We start from the raw sequence: 18,578 nt of genomic DNA on the forward strand, positions 1-18,578 counted from the left end.
CCTCTTGAGAACTTGCGGCCTGTGTGGCGACAGTCAGAACCTAAGTCACTACACGAGTAAATTCATGTTTCCCTCTTTGCTCTAGGAAAAAATTATAGGATTCCATGAAGCTACAATAAAAGAGCCCCTTGCAGCCCTAGGGGTCAGGGAGAAGCTTTAAGCCAAGACATGAAGAGTGAGTAGGAGTCACCTAAGTGAAGGGAAGAAGGGAAGAGCCCTCCAGACAGGAGAACCAGCATCTGCCCTGGCCTGTGTTGGGGTGGGGTGGGGGCATGGCCCAGAGAGCCTCATGGAGGCCATCAGGACTAAACCATCAAGAGAATGGTGGTGAGTGCAGTGAGGGGCAGGTCCAGACCACATGGGACCTTTTACTGTGATAGGTTTTGTTCTTTATCCTTAGAGAGATGAGAAGTCTCTAAAGGGTTTTAGACAATGCTGGGCCAGGGGCAGTAAGCAGGATATGGTCATATCTGCACTTTGCAAAGATTGACCTGGCAACAGGGTGGATGGAAACCAGAGTGGATGTGGAGTTTGGGTGGCAGGCTCCTGGAGAAGTTCAGGGGAAATGAGGGCAGCTGGGGCTAGAGGAGCACAAAGGGGAGGGAGATGAGTGGAAGGAGGAGAAATCAGCACCCCTGGAGATGGATGGCTGTGTGAAGGATGACAGTCAGTCTTCCCACAGGCACAAGGGGATGGACTGTAGGGTCCTCCACCACTCCAGGTAGTTCTGGAAAAGGAGCAGGCTCGGCAGGGATGGTGCATTCAGTTTTGAAGAGGATGAGCTTAGTGTGCTCTTGAGATATCCATCTAGACATGTCAAATAGGCAGTTCAATACACACATGTCTGGAGGCTAAGGAGAGATTTGTGCTGAGGATAAGAACTTGACAATTATCAACACAAAGATAGATAAAAAGCATTTACCTAGTGCTTATCATGTGCCTGGCTTTGTATGTGTAACACCCTTTGGATGGCCATTGAGGCTGTGGGCATGGATGTGAGTGCTTGGGGATTCCCTTGAGATTGGGAAAAACAGTTTCATTTAGCAACTCAAACATTTCTTAACTAGATTGGGAAATGGGGACCTTGCGAAAGCAGGAGAAAAACCAAGCCAGTGTGTTTCCATAAAAGCTAGGAGATGTAATTCTAGGGCAATATGAGGAAACGCTGCTGAGAGGTCATGGGAGAAGCAGTGGAAGCACATCCTTCCAATGAACAGTATGGAGGCCACTGGTGGCTTGACCAGAATCCTTCCTGTGGAGTGATGCAGAGGAGCCAGGTGGCAGGGAGCTGAGGAGTGAGTGGAAGGGGAGTGGTTCCAACAACACTTTGATCACTCTGGCCTTAAAGAGGAGGAGGGAAGGAAGGCAGGAGCTGCAGGAGAATGTTGGGTGGGTTGAGGGTGGGGGGAGTTTTAAAGATGGAAAACATTGGGTGTGTTTACATGTTGAGAGAAATTGTTGGACACACCAGAAGGAGAAGTAATAACTGAGGGTTGAGACCGTGGAAGGCAACATGGGAGTGACCCACACCCAAGCACAGGTAGAGGGATTGGCTGGGGAGGGAGGAGGTGGGGAGGTGCAGCCCCCAGAAGGCCCACAGTCTTGGCAGGGGAATGTTAAGGGAAACCTCTCTGATGGTTTCATTGTCTCCTGCAGGTGCAGGTGAAATGGTCTGCTGAGAAAGGTGGTAGATGGTGTTTGTTTGAGGTGTGTGGACAAGTAGGACATTAGGAGAATCACCGGGAATGTGGCATGTGGAGCAGAGAAGTGGTGGGGGTGCTTGTAAATGTTGGGGGCACACCAACAACAGTGCCTGAAGCATTCCGGTGACGCGAACTGCTCTGCTGCCCTGTGACACTCTCCAGCCGTATTTAGCTGCTCAGGTACAAAAGAGAGCAGGTAATAGGGTTCAGTTAGGGCTGGGATTTTCAGAGAGTTGGGGAAAGCAGAGGAGCAGAAGCCTCTTAGGTAGTGGAGTGAGTGTAGCTGAAATGACGAATTCATCTAAGAGAGATGAGGATGAACATGATAAACAGCACTCCAGGACTTACTGGTGGAAGGTTTCCAATTAAGAAGGCAGCCATTTCAGTTTATATGTGAAAACAACACACTCGTGCGCACCAACGCATCCAGCCCAGTCTTGCTTTGCAAACCCAGGCTTGTTCCCTGAGCCATTTGTGAGACATCAAGAATAGAGCTATTTCCCTGAGATCTGCCCTCTAGGCCAAGGTATTCCCTTCAGAAGCAAAAGGATGAGAAGGAGGAGGACCTGCTCAAGGAGATGCGAGGCTCACCCACAATTTCTGTCAAGCTCTTAAGCCCACCACCCATTTATGGCATTTTCTGCCATTCATCAAACTGAATTTCTCCTTTACCCGGGCACAGGCACAGGGAATGAACTGCCACAACACCTCCCAGAACATACTCACCACATTTACAGGACCCGGTTTGATTGTATATTAAGCCCATGGGGATGTTCCAGCTTGCAGAAGTGCCAACTACAGTGTGGCAGGACTTCCTGCCTCGAAGAGAGCTCCAGGTGACATCAGCATCTGATTTCTTAACCACAGCCATGACGTAATAGCCTAGAAATTGAAATACCAAGATGCAATTTCTTCTCTTTCAGGGAGAGAAGGCGAAGGAGGAGGAAGAATGGACAATCTAGTGAGATCTGGCCAGCCTTCCTGCACCAGGCCATTAAATGCCATCTCTATATGGAGGCTATGGGGGAGCTGGTATTCTCCATTTCCATCCCATCCCACTTCTGGCTGGAAATGTGGAAACTACGCTTCCAATGTTTCCTTGCAGCTGTGTTCTTAGTGTAAATTAGGATGTGTGAAATTTGGAAGGTGGAAGTCACAGAGGTCTTTGTCTTCCCCCTCACCTCTTTTCTGCTAGGAAATAAAGTCCTGGAGATGTTAGGCTTTTCTATCCAGATCTCTAGTATCCCTTCTCCATCCTAGAGGATTAGAAGCTATTACAGCAAATGCAGCAGCAACAGCCACTATCAATTCTGGCTTCCTATCCCTTGGTCACAGCTACAGGATGTGTCTTGAAATCACTGTACTAGTAGAGGTTTTGCGCGTAGTAGGTCTCCTAGGGAGTCAGCTCTGTTTCACTATGGGTGGCAGTCATTCCAGGAACCTAGTGTCCACTTTTTGTTAACATTTAATTTGCTGTATTAAATCCCTTCCTGCTTAAAACAGTGCTTCATTTCTTTACTGACCCCTCAGTGGTGTACTCTGTCTGTCCTTTCAAGCAGACAGCAAGACCATCTCAGAGAAGACTTCGCTGGCAGCAAGTTGCTCTTTCAGGAAAAAAAAAAAACCCTATACATTTAAATATATACATATAGTGTTTACTTATATACTATGTATTTATACATATATACATATAAGTATACATATTGATAATATATACATTATAGATTATATATATATGTTTGTACACATATTACATATATATATTAGTGGAAGGGGTGCCAAGATACCATTCTCATACCTCCAGGGCACTCTGAAAATACATTTTAGAGCTACTGCTGCTAGCCCCTGCCTGTCACTCTCCCTGGGGAGAGGGAATATCTTGAATCCCTCATGTTACTCTAGTAGAGACCCTTCCCAATAGCTATCATTATTAGGTACTGAGCCAAACAGACTAACACTACTGCTCCCTAGCTATGTCTACATAAATGCACCCACATATATTTACATACACTGTACTTTTTCAATAGAATCTTGCTATGTATTATTTTCTCCTTTTTTGAGACAGAGTCTTGCTGCATTATTTTCTGTGAGTTGCTTTATTCCTCCTCAATAATATATTGTGGACACTTGTTTGATTCAGTAGTGCTAGATATGGCTACATCATTCTGTAATTTGGCTGCATCTAACTTATATCTTATTATATATGGATGTATTTTATCTATACTGGGAGGTATTTTTATTGTGGCCCATTTCCCCCTATTAAAAACCATTTATTTCTATAAATTTTTGGAATTATGAGTATGCACTTAGTCAAGATTTTCTGTTGAATATAAGTTCAAAAGAAAGCTTTAATGAGTTATTTTTTAATGTTAAGTCTCTGATTTTCTAGGTTTACAATAATCTTTTCTAATAATGACCATTTAATCTCTCTTCTCTTTCCCAATTTTTAAAAAACCCAATTCTTTTCCTTATCTTACTGCATTTGCTTCCAATCTAACGCTGAATATCTTTGGTGGGAGTGGGCATTCTTGTCTTGCTCCTGATTCTAATGAGAATACCATGAATATTTTATTTAGTCCAGTCCCAATATTATATAACTGAATTGTGCTTGATTTGAATCATAAATTCTTAGAATTAGAAGATAATGTGGCTCACCACTCCCCGCTTCCCGCACGTACACACCCTTTCTCCGTGCTGTAAATCAGTTCTCTACAAATTCAAACTTGGAGAAGTTGGGTGTCAACATGGCAGGTGGAAGGTCTGTCTTGTCCTTCCTAAGTGACCTCAGACATGTCCTTGTCATCTAGGAGCCTAAATTTTTCTCCAGTTAAATGGTGGCAGTGGAACCCCTCCGGGAGTGACTGACGGGGGTCACAGGTACAGATATGAGCATAGGCACATCAGGAACGGGAAGGGCAGGTTAGGGAGGTGGCTTTCCAGCAGTGCTGCTAGTGCAGAAGCAGGACTGGAGGCCCCTCCCAGTGAAGCAGGTTCTCCTGAGGCCATGGCAAGCCCTTGCCTACCACACTGCGGTCCATGACACCAGTCTGGTAGCCAAATTCTGTCATAGTGCCTTCCTTCAATGCCACTATTTCTGTACCTATGGGATTCGTTATTGTCATCCATCTTTCCATGCGTGTGTGTGTGACTCTGAGGTTAACTCTCCCCCTCTCTACTCAGATGGCACCTTCTCCGTCACAGTCAGCCACTCTGCCAGTGACTAAACCATCCTTTAAGCATGCTTGTTGATCTACATTTGTGTATCATTGCAGTTTCCGAAAATGTCAACTACTTTTGAAGCAGTTAGGGTTGTTTCTGATGATAGATGATCAGAATAGAATACATAGCAGATAGAAGGTTGTTTGCTGGACTTTAGGATTAGGGATGAAGACACAATTTAGAGAAGACTTCTTAGCCATGACAGCAGAGAGGGATGAGGTACAGCATATCCCGGGCTGGGGTCCTGCCACACAGGAAGGGGAGCTGCTGCAGGTGAGCAGGGAAGTGATGCCTCAACTTTGCACTCCAGTGGCCTTTGTGCAGGGTGGGCCGTGCAGGGTCCTATTACCCAGTGCTCAGCAGGGGACAGAGACCACAGCTCTTTGTGCTGTGATGCTGCAAACTCCTCACCTTCCCCAGCTCTCCTGCCTCAGAAGAAACTCTAAACCCAAGTATGCACTTGGCTTTCACCTCAGGATTCTCTATCACAGCAGTTTTCAAACCATGTAACGTGCATTAAATTTGTTAAAACATAGGTTGCTAGCCCCGGCCTCAGAGCTTCTGACTCAGGCCTAGAATGGAGCCCCAGAATTTTCCTTCCCAACAAACTCCCAGTTGATGCTGATGCTACTGGTCCAGAGTCCACATCTGAGAACCACTGCTCTGTCCACTTTCCAGGAGTATATACTAGAGACAGACCCTCTCTGCTTATCTGGAGACATGAAACGGAGGAACTTGCCCCCTGGTGGTGGTCTTCTACTCTAAAGACTGATCAACTCCCCTGCGATCAAGCTCCAGCTGGCTAAAAGCTGAAAGGTGGATTTTATTTTCCTCCTCATCTTCATCAGCAGCATCTGTGAATCTCCTTCTCTCATGAGGTCTCTACTTAGCCCAGAAATGCCAGGAATGGGCCCTGGTGTGGACCTTCATACAGAGATGGGCAGGCGGCATGTGCTCAGGCGCAGTGTGGTGTCAGGGCGAAGGGCAGGGGTTTCCAGTCATTCCGCCTCTTCTCAGACCCAGGTGCAGCCGCCTCCTGGCTGTGTGGCCCTGGGCAAGTTGCACAGTCCCTGAGCCCCAGACTCCAGCTCCATAACATGGGACAACAATGCCCACATACTCCAGGGTTGCTGAGAAGAGGGAACGGGAATAGTGCAAACAGGAGTCCTTTGCCAACTATAAAGTACCCTGCAAATAGTATTATTACAGCCCCAGGATAGGTGTGCATCTTAACAATTAACTGTGAATTTTTTTCCACCTCTAGTCATTTTTATTTGTCTTCAAGCTTTCCTCTCCCCAACAATGGGCCTTTACCTTTGAGCCAGTGTTACTGATGCTAACTCACCTTCCATGGGGAAATTCACACACTTAGACCTAAACTGCTCTGAAAAGAAAAAGAAAAACAATCGAGGTACACAACATCAAACCCTCACATACTCCATCCAAAGTCAGGAGCTTCTCAATCTCAATAGTCAATAATAAAATGAGCAAGGTATCATTGGGTATCAGTGGGTTAAGTTTCTGCAAGCCCATTTTACCCTCTTCTGCTCTTTCCTATTTAAACATAGATTACATCCCAAAATTTCCCCAGTACTCTGGCAGATGCAGGGAAAGAAAGTGGAGGTGCTCATTGAAGAGGAAGACAGGGAGAGACCATATCCCTTTGCATTCGCTGTGTAATAAGTCATCCTGATGTCTTTCTTCCCTTCAGAGTCTTAGACTGTAGTAGGCAATCATTATTCTTGCTATACAGGAGGGAAAGAACCCAGTCCATGGAGTCGGAAAGATCTGAATTCAGTCTTTATTCTACAATGCAAACATCACTCATCCTTTTTTTTGAGATAGAGTTTCGCTGTTGTTGCCCAGGCTGGAGTGCAATGGCACGATCTTGGCTCACTGCAACCTCCATCTCCCAGTTTCAAGCGATTCTCCTGCCTCAGCCTCCTGAGCAGCTGGGATTACAGGTGCCCGGCTAATTTTTGCATTTTTAGTAGAGACAGGGCTTCGCCATGTTGGCCAGGCTGGTCTCGAACTCCTGACCTCATGTGATCCACCCACCTCGGCCTCCTAAAGTGCTGGGATTACAGGTGTGAGCCACCACGACTGACCCATCACTTATCTTTTCTAAGCCTCAGTTTTTACAGCTATAAAATGGAGATACCACTATTTACCTCACAGAGTTGTTTTGTTTTGAAAGATAATGTAGCAGATGAGGTGTAATCAATGATATCAGGGAAATCCTCTTGTACGCCGGCTTCATTTTTCCATGTGAATGGATCCCCACTAAAGAACATGACCTTGCAGCCCCACCTTCTCAACCACCCAGTGCATCTGGGTGAAGGATCATGAGCACATGTGGCTCAGCCCCTTCTTTCTTTCTGGAAGACAATAGGGAGAGGGTTGTTTAGGTCTTCTTACCTATGACAAAACGTGTTTCCCTTTGCCTTTTGTCATGGCATAATCCATCAGACCCGTTTTCCTGAACTAGCGGGCAAGTTTAAGGTAAGGGTAACTTGCAGCCCCATGCCAGCTCTACATCACACACTCCAGTATCACTGTCTCAGAAATAAAGGTGTTATTTTGACCTCTTTCTGCCTAATTCCTCTGTCTATATCTTAATTGGTTCTGGCTCCAGGAGAGGGTTTTTTTTTCTACTAGCCCCCTACACTCCAACAATAGTTATTATCTCAACACTTAACTAAGTTATTTCCTCATCTTTCTATGCCCACAGTCCAGGGGATCTGTGGACAGAAAAAAATGCAGGACACTTCCCTCCACTTACTGTAGTTCTCTGCCAGGACAGGCACCAGCCCATATTTGCCTGCTATGTAGATGAATCCTGCATCCAAGCTCATGGCATCACCTTCTCCTTTCTGAAGTTAAGAAGTAAATCAATAGTACCAATAGCACAATAGCTGTCTCCTGGGCCTCCGACCCTCAGAGGTTCCCATTTCATTGGCTTCATGTAAACATCCTTGTGATTAACCAATTGTGGATCACTCAAAGCTTCTGCCATGTAAACACAAGGTTTAAAAAACTGGACATGCTCTTCGCCTATTGACCTGGGAACAAGTTCCAACCCAGGTCACGCCTCCTGGACATCTCTGTGTCCTCTGATGAGACCCACGCTGAGTCCTGGACATGACCTCACCACTCCTTCTTTGTGACCATAGTCACTCAACTCAATGATTAACATGGCCAGACTCAGGGAATGCATTTAATCTGTGTCTATGGGACATGTTTCTTCCAGATAATGGTGTTCAAATCTGTTCCCATAATCCCACTAGCACCGTACTCAGTGCCCTGGCACAACAAAGATGTTAAATAAGTAATTCATTTCTCTAGATAATACACTAATAATTCACTTATTATTTTAATCAATTAATTTTTCTAATAGAGCAAAAAATGTATACTTACAGATAAGGTCACCAAGATAAAAACATACACATACATGCTCTTTGCTTTTGACCTTTTCACTACCCTTCTAGAAATCTAAAAACAGTGACTACAGCAGCAAAAACTTACCAAGCCTTATTATGTGCCAGGCTCCTTTCTAAACACTTCACAGTGATTACGTCATGTATTCCTCACAAACTTCAATAAGCTAGGTACTAGAATTTCCCCTCTTTTATAAATGAAAACAGAGAAGTTAAGTTTGTCCAATCAACAGCCACTATGACTTAAACCTAGGCAATTTAATTCCTTGTAACCACTATTGCAGATGGCCTCCAAGTTCTGTCTATCCCAAAGCACGTATTCCTCAATACTATGCTATATACATTTTTTCATCCATAAGTTGGGTAAAAATTATACCCCATAGGTTTATCATGAAGACTAAATGAGGAATACAGGTTAAGAGCTTATAAACATGCTTGGCACACAGTAACTCCAGAAAAATTAGTTATCATTAATATTAAAGATATACTCAGAAATATAGGCATTTATAGATACAAGGATTTTTCAATCCCACATTGTCTATAATAGCAAAGGATTTGGAAATAACTCAAACATAAACTCTGAGAAATTGGTTAAATGGAGGCCAACATACTTGGTGGAATATTACATAGCCATTATTTAAATGAGTGTTTCATTATTTAAGAAAATATACCAACTGTCGGCCAGGCACGGTGGCTCACACCTGTAATCCCAGCACTTTGGGAGGCCAAGATGGGCGGATCACGAGGTCAGGAGATCAAGACCATCCTGGCTAACGTGGTGAAACCCTGTCTCTACTAAAAATACAAAAAAATTAGCCGGGCATGGTGGCAGGCGCCTGTAGTCTCAGCTACTTGGGAGGCTGAGGCAGGAAAATGGCGTGAACCCGGGAGCTTGCAGAGAGCTGAGATCACACCACTGCACTCCAGCCTAGGCGACAGAACGAGACTATCTCAAAAAAAAAAAAAAAAAAAAAAGAACATATACCAACTGTCCTCGGGATTTTGAATTATAATAACAGCTAACTAACACTTACTTACTGCTTATTATGTGCCAGGTAGTGTTATAAGTACTCAGAGTTACTTAATCCTTACAACTGACACATTTAGGAGACTACATAACCATCAAGATCTTAATCTTATGAATTGGTCCTAGGAAAGTTTACCAAGATGAGGGTCTTCTCAAGTAAAACAAAACAAAACAAAATGGTTGCATAGCCTTCTGAGTTTGTCAACTTTTCATTCTTTTATTTATAAATCTATTTTTTCTAATCACAAAAGTAGTTCTGCTCCTAAAGTTAGTAACAACACAATTTCATCGCTCAGAGATCATAATAGATAAAATAAATAAAATCATTCACAACTTCATCACTCAGAGATCATGTGATGATGATCTGAGTGACGAAGTTGTGAAAGATTTTATTTTTACTTACTGATTTTTTGAGAGACAGGGTCTTGCTCTGTCACCCAGGCTAGAGTGCAATGGTGTGACCATGGCTCACTGCAGCCCTATTTTTATTTATTTATTATAATATTTTATAATCAGAAAAAATAAACTTACAATTAAAGGATTGAAAAGGTTGATCTGCTTTCACAATTCACAGTAGCCTGACCATAGCCCGGAATGTCACCCTACTTCCTGGGGCTCCTAGGCAAGACACTCCCCTGAGCTTCCTGGACTCCAGAGCTGAGCCCCACAGGAGTCCAGCTCTTGGGCTGGCTCTGAGTTTCTGCCCTGCCCAGAGTTGGAGGGGCCTGTGGGGTGGGTGGAAGGCAGCACACAACAGGCATCCTTATCCTGGAGACTGAAGAAGAGGCATTTGGGAAGGAGATTTTCAATGCCAGATTTGGCAGAAGTGCTGTGTGTCTGAGTGTCTGAACCCAGCCTTAAGAGCAGGGCCCTCCAACCGTGATGGCAGTGTTGCAGTCCTCTGGGGTCTCCTCCATGGTGCACACCAAGGCACCACCACTCATAGCACTCTACTCAACACACTTGGCCCTCTCATGGTGGCCCACTGCACACCACTGCACCCTCGGGCAATCTTCCGCATCTAGGCCGGGTGGAGGGATCCAAAGGAAGCCCCAGGTGGGTCTGGGAGGTTAGTGCTGCAGAGTGGCTGTCCAATGAGGCCCTCACTGGCAGCAGCAGAGCTGACATGTCTCATTCCCATGACACTGCTAATTCCTGCTGTCACCCTCCAGGAGAAATGGGGGAACTCAGTTCTCAGAAAAATCAGTGAAGACAGAGCTTCCTCCTGCTCCTAACCTCAGCTCCTCAGGCATTACCTCCCCAGGGAGGCCTCTCTGAGCACCAGCCCAGCTCAGGGCCTTCTGGGGTTTTCTCTTGCAAGACTGGGCTCCCCATCCAAGAAGCATGCCCCACATAGCAGTCACGAGTTCTGTTCCAGGTGGGCCTGATTGCGCTCCCCTCACCCATTATCTTTGCTCACCACTATATGCCCACATCTAACACAATGGCTGCCCTTCTGTAGATACAAATACTTACTGGTTGGCAAATGGAGGGCAAAGCTAGAAGAAGGAAGGAAGGAAGAAATAAACCATGGAGATCCATTGGATGACCAGACCAGAAACCTCTGGATGGTGGTAGTGGCCACATTCCCACTTCAGTTTAGGATGGATTATTTTTATACTCCATGTCGAATAGACCCGCCCTGGGTGGGATGACCCCAGCTAATATAAAGGAGGCAGGGCCATCATGACTTCCAGTTGTCTAGAATATGAAGACCGTTAAAGCCCTTTCCTAATCACAGAAAACCCCCTCATTAACCCAGTGCAGTTAGTAGCTCCCTTGGGCTCTGCAGGCCAATAGGCTTTAGGTGAGGCTTGCAGGCACCTGGAAAGCCTCCCATGAGGGCCCCACCCCGCCCTGCTGCCCAAGCTGGCCAGGTCCCTCCCGGGACCTTGCATACCTCTTTTTGGATCCTGAGTCGCAGAAAAATACTCATATCCCAGGTACAGCTTGGCATCCATGTTAGGTGGTGGCTGCTAGCACGTTGTTACCTCTCAGCGGGACCCTTAAAAACCCATGAGCAGCATCAGTAGACAGCAGGTCTGTCTGGAGAGGAGAGCCAAAGAGCTGAAATCCCGATGACTTGTCTTTTCCAAAATGTTCCTGTTCAAAGGACAAAAGAGATGATGAAGGAGGGAGGATGACATAGAGATAAAGGTAAAACAAACCCCAAAACAGACAAGGGAAACAGAAAGCAAGATATGAGTGCCTGAGGGTGAAGACAGTGGCCAAGGTCCCCAGCATCCCTGACTCATGGTGAGGGAAAGCTCTCCTCAAATCCCAACTTGTCTGCCTGAGTGTGGCCTCAGGGAAACTGCCAGGGGCCACCCCCCAGATCCATCCCTCTCCACTGTAGGCTATGGCTCTGTGTTCCCATGGGACAGTCAGCGAAGGCTGCCTTACTCTCAGGCCATCTGATCACCCTAAGCGTCCGTGGTAGTCTCCATGCTGAAGAGGCTGGTGATCTAGCACCGCGGGCTGCGATCAGGCTTCCTGAGCTCCTCTTCTCCCCACACCAAGCCTGCCACTGAAGGACCAGCTATGGGACATCAAATGGTCTCTTCCCTTCCTTCTGGTCTCCAAAAACCAAAGGGCTCTTTGCCTATGACTCCGGTTGACTGGCCCAGAGCCACTCCTGACATAGCTCACAGCAGCACCTACCCACGCACTCTTTCAAATGATTGGCTGGTGTTTGCTTTTGCAGCAACTCTACATGAAATGTCACCTGCTGCCCTCCCTGACAACCCCCACCTCCCACCTCCTTAGGGTACACACAGTTACTCCCCAGGGCCCAGGAACTTTCCCAGATACACCCTGCAAATCAGTCCCTTTGTCCTCCACAAAGGACACCATCCATATTCATGAGGTAGTGCGATCCATCGGGTAAGAATCCATACTCGTGTGCCTCCCACACTCATCTGTGAATGACTCAAGACAAGTCTTTGCCTAGTTCATCTCTGAATCCCCCAGCGCTAAGGAGAGAGCATTGGCAGAGGTGTCAGGAGGGTAGGATCACATGCCATGGGATGACGAAGAGCACTTTGTGGAGGAAGAGGGGCATGTGAGCTCATCCTGAGGACCCATTTAGAAGGAAAAATAATTAAATGGGACAAGAAGAACTTCTGCAGAGTCTTTAGTCCACCAGGTTCATGGTTACAGACGAGGTTTTATGCCTCTGCTGTCTATAATACATACAGACTGAGCGATTTGTCAGTGAAGAGGATCACGTGTGGCATGGCTTCCACTGTACCCTGAACACACCAGGACTTCTAGAGTGACAAGAAGTCAAGAATGTTAACCTCCCTCCAAATCCAAGCAGGGAGCACTAAGCCAGAGGTGAGGATGGCAGGTGGAGATACCTGGGCCTGGTTGAGAAGCTCCCAGATCAAGTCCTCCTTGCCACCCACACTTCGGGCCATGACAGCATGAGAAGGGACCGAGACCAAATGGCAGTGCTTGTATCCATCTACCGGCTTCCGGGTGTTGTTCAGGCAAAGCAGTGCATACTGGTCCCTGTCGGCCTTGTTTGCCAGATTGTCTGGGGAGGGAAAGCCCAGGTGAGCATAACACCAGAAAGCCATGAGCTGTAGTTAGGATGACCCATGCCCCTCAACGAACCATCAAATATGTGGCCTGAAGAGGACTGAGAGACAATTTTTTTCCAAAAACATTTTATACAGGTAAGGACTAGAGGCCTCGGGAGTGAAACAGCTGGTTCATAATCTGACTGCAGGTAGACACAGGGCTGGAAGGTGTGCCTGGCCCAGGGCAACTGCCCCACTTCTCTGTGGCTCTGCTAATAGGAATGGTGACAGCAAATGTGTACTGTGCACTCATAGCTCATCAAAGACTTGCCGAAGGCTCTCCAAGCTCTGTTGCATTTAATCCTCACAACAACTTGGAGAGGCCAGTAATATGATTATCCCATTCTACAGATGAGGAAACTGAGACTCAGGGACTTAAGGTAACTAGTCTGGGGCTGATGCATTACCATGCCAGGACAGCCTAGGTCCCCCACTAAAGGGGCCACATTCCCTTTGATGCAGAGACTGCTGGGGAAAGGTGAGAGGGTTGAGAGATGGAAGTAGGTCTAGGGGCCCAGTCAGGGTAACCTGCAGGTACAAAGACGAACTAGAAAGACCCTATGAGGAAAACAGGCTCTTTGATTCCATTGTCTAGGTATTGGAAAGTGTTGTGGGTTCAATAAATTCGTATATTGAAGTCCTAATCCACATTACCTCAGAAGATGATCTTATTTGGAAATAGGGTCCTTGAAAATATAATTAGTTAAGATGCGGTCACACTGGGTTAGTGTGGACCCCTAATCCAATACGACTGGTGTCGTTATGAAAAGGGGGAGTTTGTACACAGAAGACATACACACAGGTCATGTGAATATAAAGGCAGAGATTGGAGTGATGTGTCTGTGAGTCAAGCAACACCAAAGATCAGCAGCAAACCACCAGAAGCGAGGAGAGCGGCCTGGAACAGATTCTCCTCACGGCTCTCAGGAGGACCCAACCCTGCCAACATCATGATCTTGGAATTTTAGCCTCCAGAGGTAACGGACAAGACATTCATGTTGCTTAAACCACCCAGTTCATGGTTCTTTGCTACAGCAGTCCTAGAAAACAAATACAGACGTGTTACTGGATGGAAAGTCTTGACTGTGAGTTGTCCAGGTTCTCGGCACATTGAACAAAGAATTGGAGAAAATGCACCAACAAAGCAACAAGAGAATGAAGCAATAGAAGCAGCAATGAAAGCACAGATTGATTGAAGTGAAAGTATACTCCACAGAGTGGGAGCAGGCTCCAGGGAGCAGCTCAAGAGCCTTGATTACAGTATTCTTTAGGGTTTTTATTAAGCAAAAAGAATTTGATAACACGCCAGGTGCCCTTTAGAGGCCTCCAGTTGGTTATACCCTATGAAGGACTGGCCCATGGTCAATCAGAGGCTGAAATGGAGACTTCGGTCTTGTTATCACAGGAGCGAGCATGTGACCTACGTCTTGCCTAGAACTAACTGACGACACCTGCTATTGCTTATGCCTTCACCCTTGATTATCCTAATTCCCTATTCTCCTGCATCAGATGGTCTTTGGGGTTGATAAAATCTCAAACTGAAAGAGAAAGAGTGTCATCACGGCTCCTGTGGGTGGTTACAATTTTAATTCAGTATTTTCTCTAGAAAATATGTTTTAAATCTTTACATTAAAAGAAAAATTTCAAAATTGTTTAGTAATATTAGAATTAAATTGAGAGGATCAATATGACCTAATGGCTTCAGAAATAAATCAGTTTTCCACCTTGACCACTCAAGGGCCCAGGGTGGCAAGAGCAGCCCAGGGCTCTCCACCCCCACTCATTGTCATAATCTCAGGACATTCTCCTACCAGGCAAGAAGGGATCTTACAAAATACACAAGTGGCTTTGGGTAAAGGTAAATCAAGATGGTCTGGGGCGATCTGTTGTTTCCATAAAGTGAAGATGTTTTCAAATACTTCAGGGGGAGATATAAGATGCTGCTACCGGCCGGGCGCGGTGGCTCAAGCCTGTAATCCCAGCACTTTGGGAGGCCGAGACGGGCGGATCACGAGGTCAGGAGATCAAGACCACCCTGGCTAACACGGTGAAACCCCGTCTCTACTAAAAAAAATACAGAAAACTAGCCGGGCGAGGTGGCGGGCGCCTGTAGTCCCAGCTACTCGGGAGGCTGAGGCAGGAGAATGGCGTAAACCCGGGAGGCGGAGCTTGCAGTGAGCTGAGATCCGGCCACTGCACTCCAGCCTGGGCGACAGAGCGAAACTCCGTCTCAACAAAAAAAAAAAAAAAAAAAAAAAAAAAAAAAAAAAAAAAGATGCTGCCACTATCATTAAGTGTGGTAACTTGAGCATCCAAAGGACATAATAATTATTTGGAACAACTTGATGAGACCTATAGGTGACCCCACTAATTAAAATTGTGGATAATAAGACATGCATCAATTGCCAAAATGCTAACAAACTGTGTAATAATGAATAATAATTGTAGTCAATGCGTAATAATAATAACTTGATGAGACCCATAGGTGACCCCACTATTAAAATTGTGGATAATAAGACATGCATCAATTGCCAAAATGCTAACAAACCATGTAATAATGAGTAATAATTGTAGTCAATGTGTAATAATAATAACTTGATGAGACCCATAGGTGACCCCACTAATTAAAATTGTGGATAATAAGACATGCATCAATTGCCAAAATGCTAACAAACCAGTGTAATAATGAGTAATAATTGTAGTCAATGCATAATAATGAGGAGACAGTGAATTGTGAATAACTGAACAAGGGAACAAAGGACAATGAAGTCAATTTCGTGTTAGGGAAAGATACTAGGTTGTAAGGAACTGGGACCCATGTAAAAAGCGAGGACCTAAAATTCTCCTTATATAGCAGATATTTATTATAAAAATGAGCTTAGCACAGTGACTATATACCTGTATTTCAAATGTTTTGAATGTTCTGTATCTGATAGAAATTTAATCTGTTATAAGACCCAGAATCTGGAAACTCAATTTGTCTGAAATATTATTTTGTTTATTTATGGTAAACTGTCCAAAATTCTGAAAAAGTTTGTTTTATTTTCCTAAATGTAAAAAAAAAAAAAAAAAGACGACGAATAAGAAGAAATACATTTTTGTCCATGTCAATAATGCTTTTGCAACAGATTTAATTGCAGATGTGCTAATAAGTTCTGAAATATTTACAATAATTTGTGTGTTTTGCTTAAGGTGCCTGAAGCAGTTGAGAGACATTTATGATGAAATGTTCTGAAGAAAGTGATTAAATTTGAAATTTCAATGACTAAGAGAATTGATTATTACAACTTGTTTTATTAGATGGTAAGTATTGTTTAAATGTTCATAAAATTTGTTTAGTAGTTTATAGATGAATCGAACTGAGCACTGAAGAAAGAACAAATACAGCAGTCCCACCTTATTCAAGGGGGATATGTTCTAAGACCCACAGTGGATACCAGAAATCACAGATAGTACCAAACCGTAATATAGTATGTTTTTTTCATATACATACATACTTACGATAAAGTCTGATTATAAATTAGGCACAGTAAGAGATTAACAACAATAATTAATAAACAATGGAATCTTTTTTTTTTTTTTTTTTGAGACAAGGTCTTGCTCTGTTGCCCAGGCTGGAGGGCAGAGGCATGATCATAGCTCACTGCAGCCTCCAACTCCTGGGCTTAAGCGATTCTCCTGCCTCAACCTCCCAAAGTGCTGAGATTACAGGCATGAGTCACTCTGCCCAGCCAAAATTGAACAATTATAACAATATACTGTAATAAAAGTTAAGTGAATAGGGCCTCTCTCTCTCTCAAAATATCTTCTTACACCATACTCACCCTTCTTGTGAAGGCACTGCAACATAAATGGGAAGTGCCAGGAATAAGCAATTCACAAGTGTTACATTGCCTGCTGTTCTGATAGTGTGATAGAATCTGCACTGTCCTGCTCTGTCCCTCCCAGGATGTGAATCCTCCCTTTGTCAATGCTGTATCCACTCTGTCTACGTTATCCGCCTGTTAGTTACTTCGTAGCCTTCTCAGTGATCAGATCCACCACAGTGGTATCAAAGGGCTTGTGTTCCAGTAACTCTTATTTTACTTAGTAATGGCCCCAAGGTGCAAGAGTAGTAACGTAATACTTTTGCACCTTGGTTGGCCACAAGTCCAACTGTGTAAAGTGATACCGTGGATAAGGGGGAATTACTGTAATAGAAATGCTTACATAGAAATTGTCGTGTGGCATTAATGAGCCTTACCTATCTCTAGATATAACTTATATGTTGTCTTACATATATGGGCCAGGTGCAGTGGCTCACGCCTGTAATCCCAGCACTTTTGGAAGGCCGGGGTGGGTGGATCATGAGGTCAAGAGCTCAAGACCATCCTGGGCAACATGGCAAAACCCTGTCTCTACCAAAATACAAAAATTAGCTTGGTGTGGTGGCATGTGCCTGTAGTCCCAGCTACTCAGGAGGCTAAGGCAGGAGAATCGCTGAAACCAGGGAGGCGGAAGTTGCAGTGAGCCGAGATCATGCCACTGCACTCCAGCCTGGCGATGGAGTGAGACTCCATTTCAGAAAAAACAAAAAACAAAAAACCAGCTTTTCTGGCTAGGGTGGGGTCCACACCACCCTTCACCCTTCAGACACCTGACAGACGGGAGAGCCACAGTGAGGCATAGGCCTCACTTCTCCCCCATGCAGCCCCTCTGAGGGTCAGCCCAGACTGCTGGCTCACAGGGCTTTGCCTAGAGTTCCTGAGTATTAGTCTGTCCTCACAGAGGCGACGGCTTTGTCTGAAGGGCCTCTGAACCCCACAGCCAAGCCCAGGCCAAAAGCAGTCAGGAGCCCTGGAAGTCACCAAACCAGACAACTCTGAAGAGGCAGGATGGGATAGAAGGACCCTCATTTTCCTCTTAGAAAGCAACCAAAAGCAACAGGTTCAAATTAAAAAAATAAAAATAAAAAAACCCCTAAAGGCTTAAAGCCTTTCCATGGAGACTAATAACTTTGGATAGCCTTGGAGTAGTAGCTATTTCTCTTATGGAGCATGGAGTACGCAGAGGTGCCTGCAAGGGGGCTGAGAGGGAGACGGGGAGAGACATGCACAAGAAGCAGCTCAGCAGAAAGCTGTGAGCGGGGAGGTCCTGGCCTGTGGCCCTGCCAAAAGCCCAGACCCATGTCTGTAGATCTCAGAGTCCCAGACCTGAGTCTGTCTCCCCAGCATTCCCTTGCCCAGGAGGGTAACACAGGCAGACCCCAAGCTCCGGGGAGTCCAGGAGCTCCCACACAGAAGAGTGCTCTGTGGATGGTTAGGGGCAAGGCTTGGCCATGGGAGGCACCTGGGACCCCGGGTTTCTCACTGATGCGCTATGTGGCCTGGGGTGGGCCCTGTTCGCTCTCTGTGCCTTTGTCTCCCCAGTGTCAGGCTGAGGAGGAGGAGCAGTGGGGTCTCACTCACTTGAAGGCTCCCACGTAGCCGAAGTATGTTTCTTGGGAGGAGCAGGCACACTTGTCTGTCCCTTTCCCTGCACACAGTTGACACAGGCGGGGGAACTTCTTCATGTCCGCACAGGGGACGCAGCTGCTGGAGAAGAACTTGGCCGCTGCTGCTCAACACAG

The 18,578-nt window shown here is 45.5% G+C and overlaps 1 pseudogene; it reads right to left on the reverse strand.

Annotated features, from left to right (window-relative positions):
* The window catches only part of LOC117078783, a 54,579-nt pseudogene that overhangs the window by 22,415 nt on the left and 13,586 nt on the right, over positions 1–18,578 (reverse strand).

Source organism: Trachypithecus francoisi, unplaced genomic scaffold (assembly GCF_009764315.1).
Source record: "Trachypithecus francoisi isolate TF-2019V2 unplaced genomic scaffold, Tfra_2.0 Lachesis_group0, whole genome shotgun sequence".
Taxonomy (NCBI): domain Eukaryota; kingdom Metazoa; phylum Chordata; class Mammalia; order Primates; family Cercopithecidae; genus Trachypithecus; species Trachypithecus francoisi.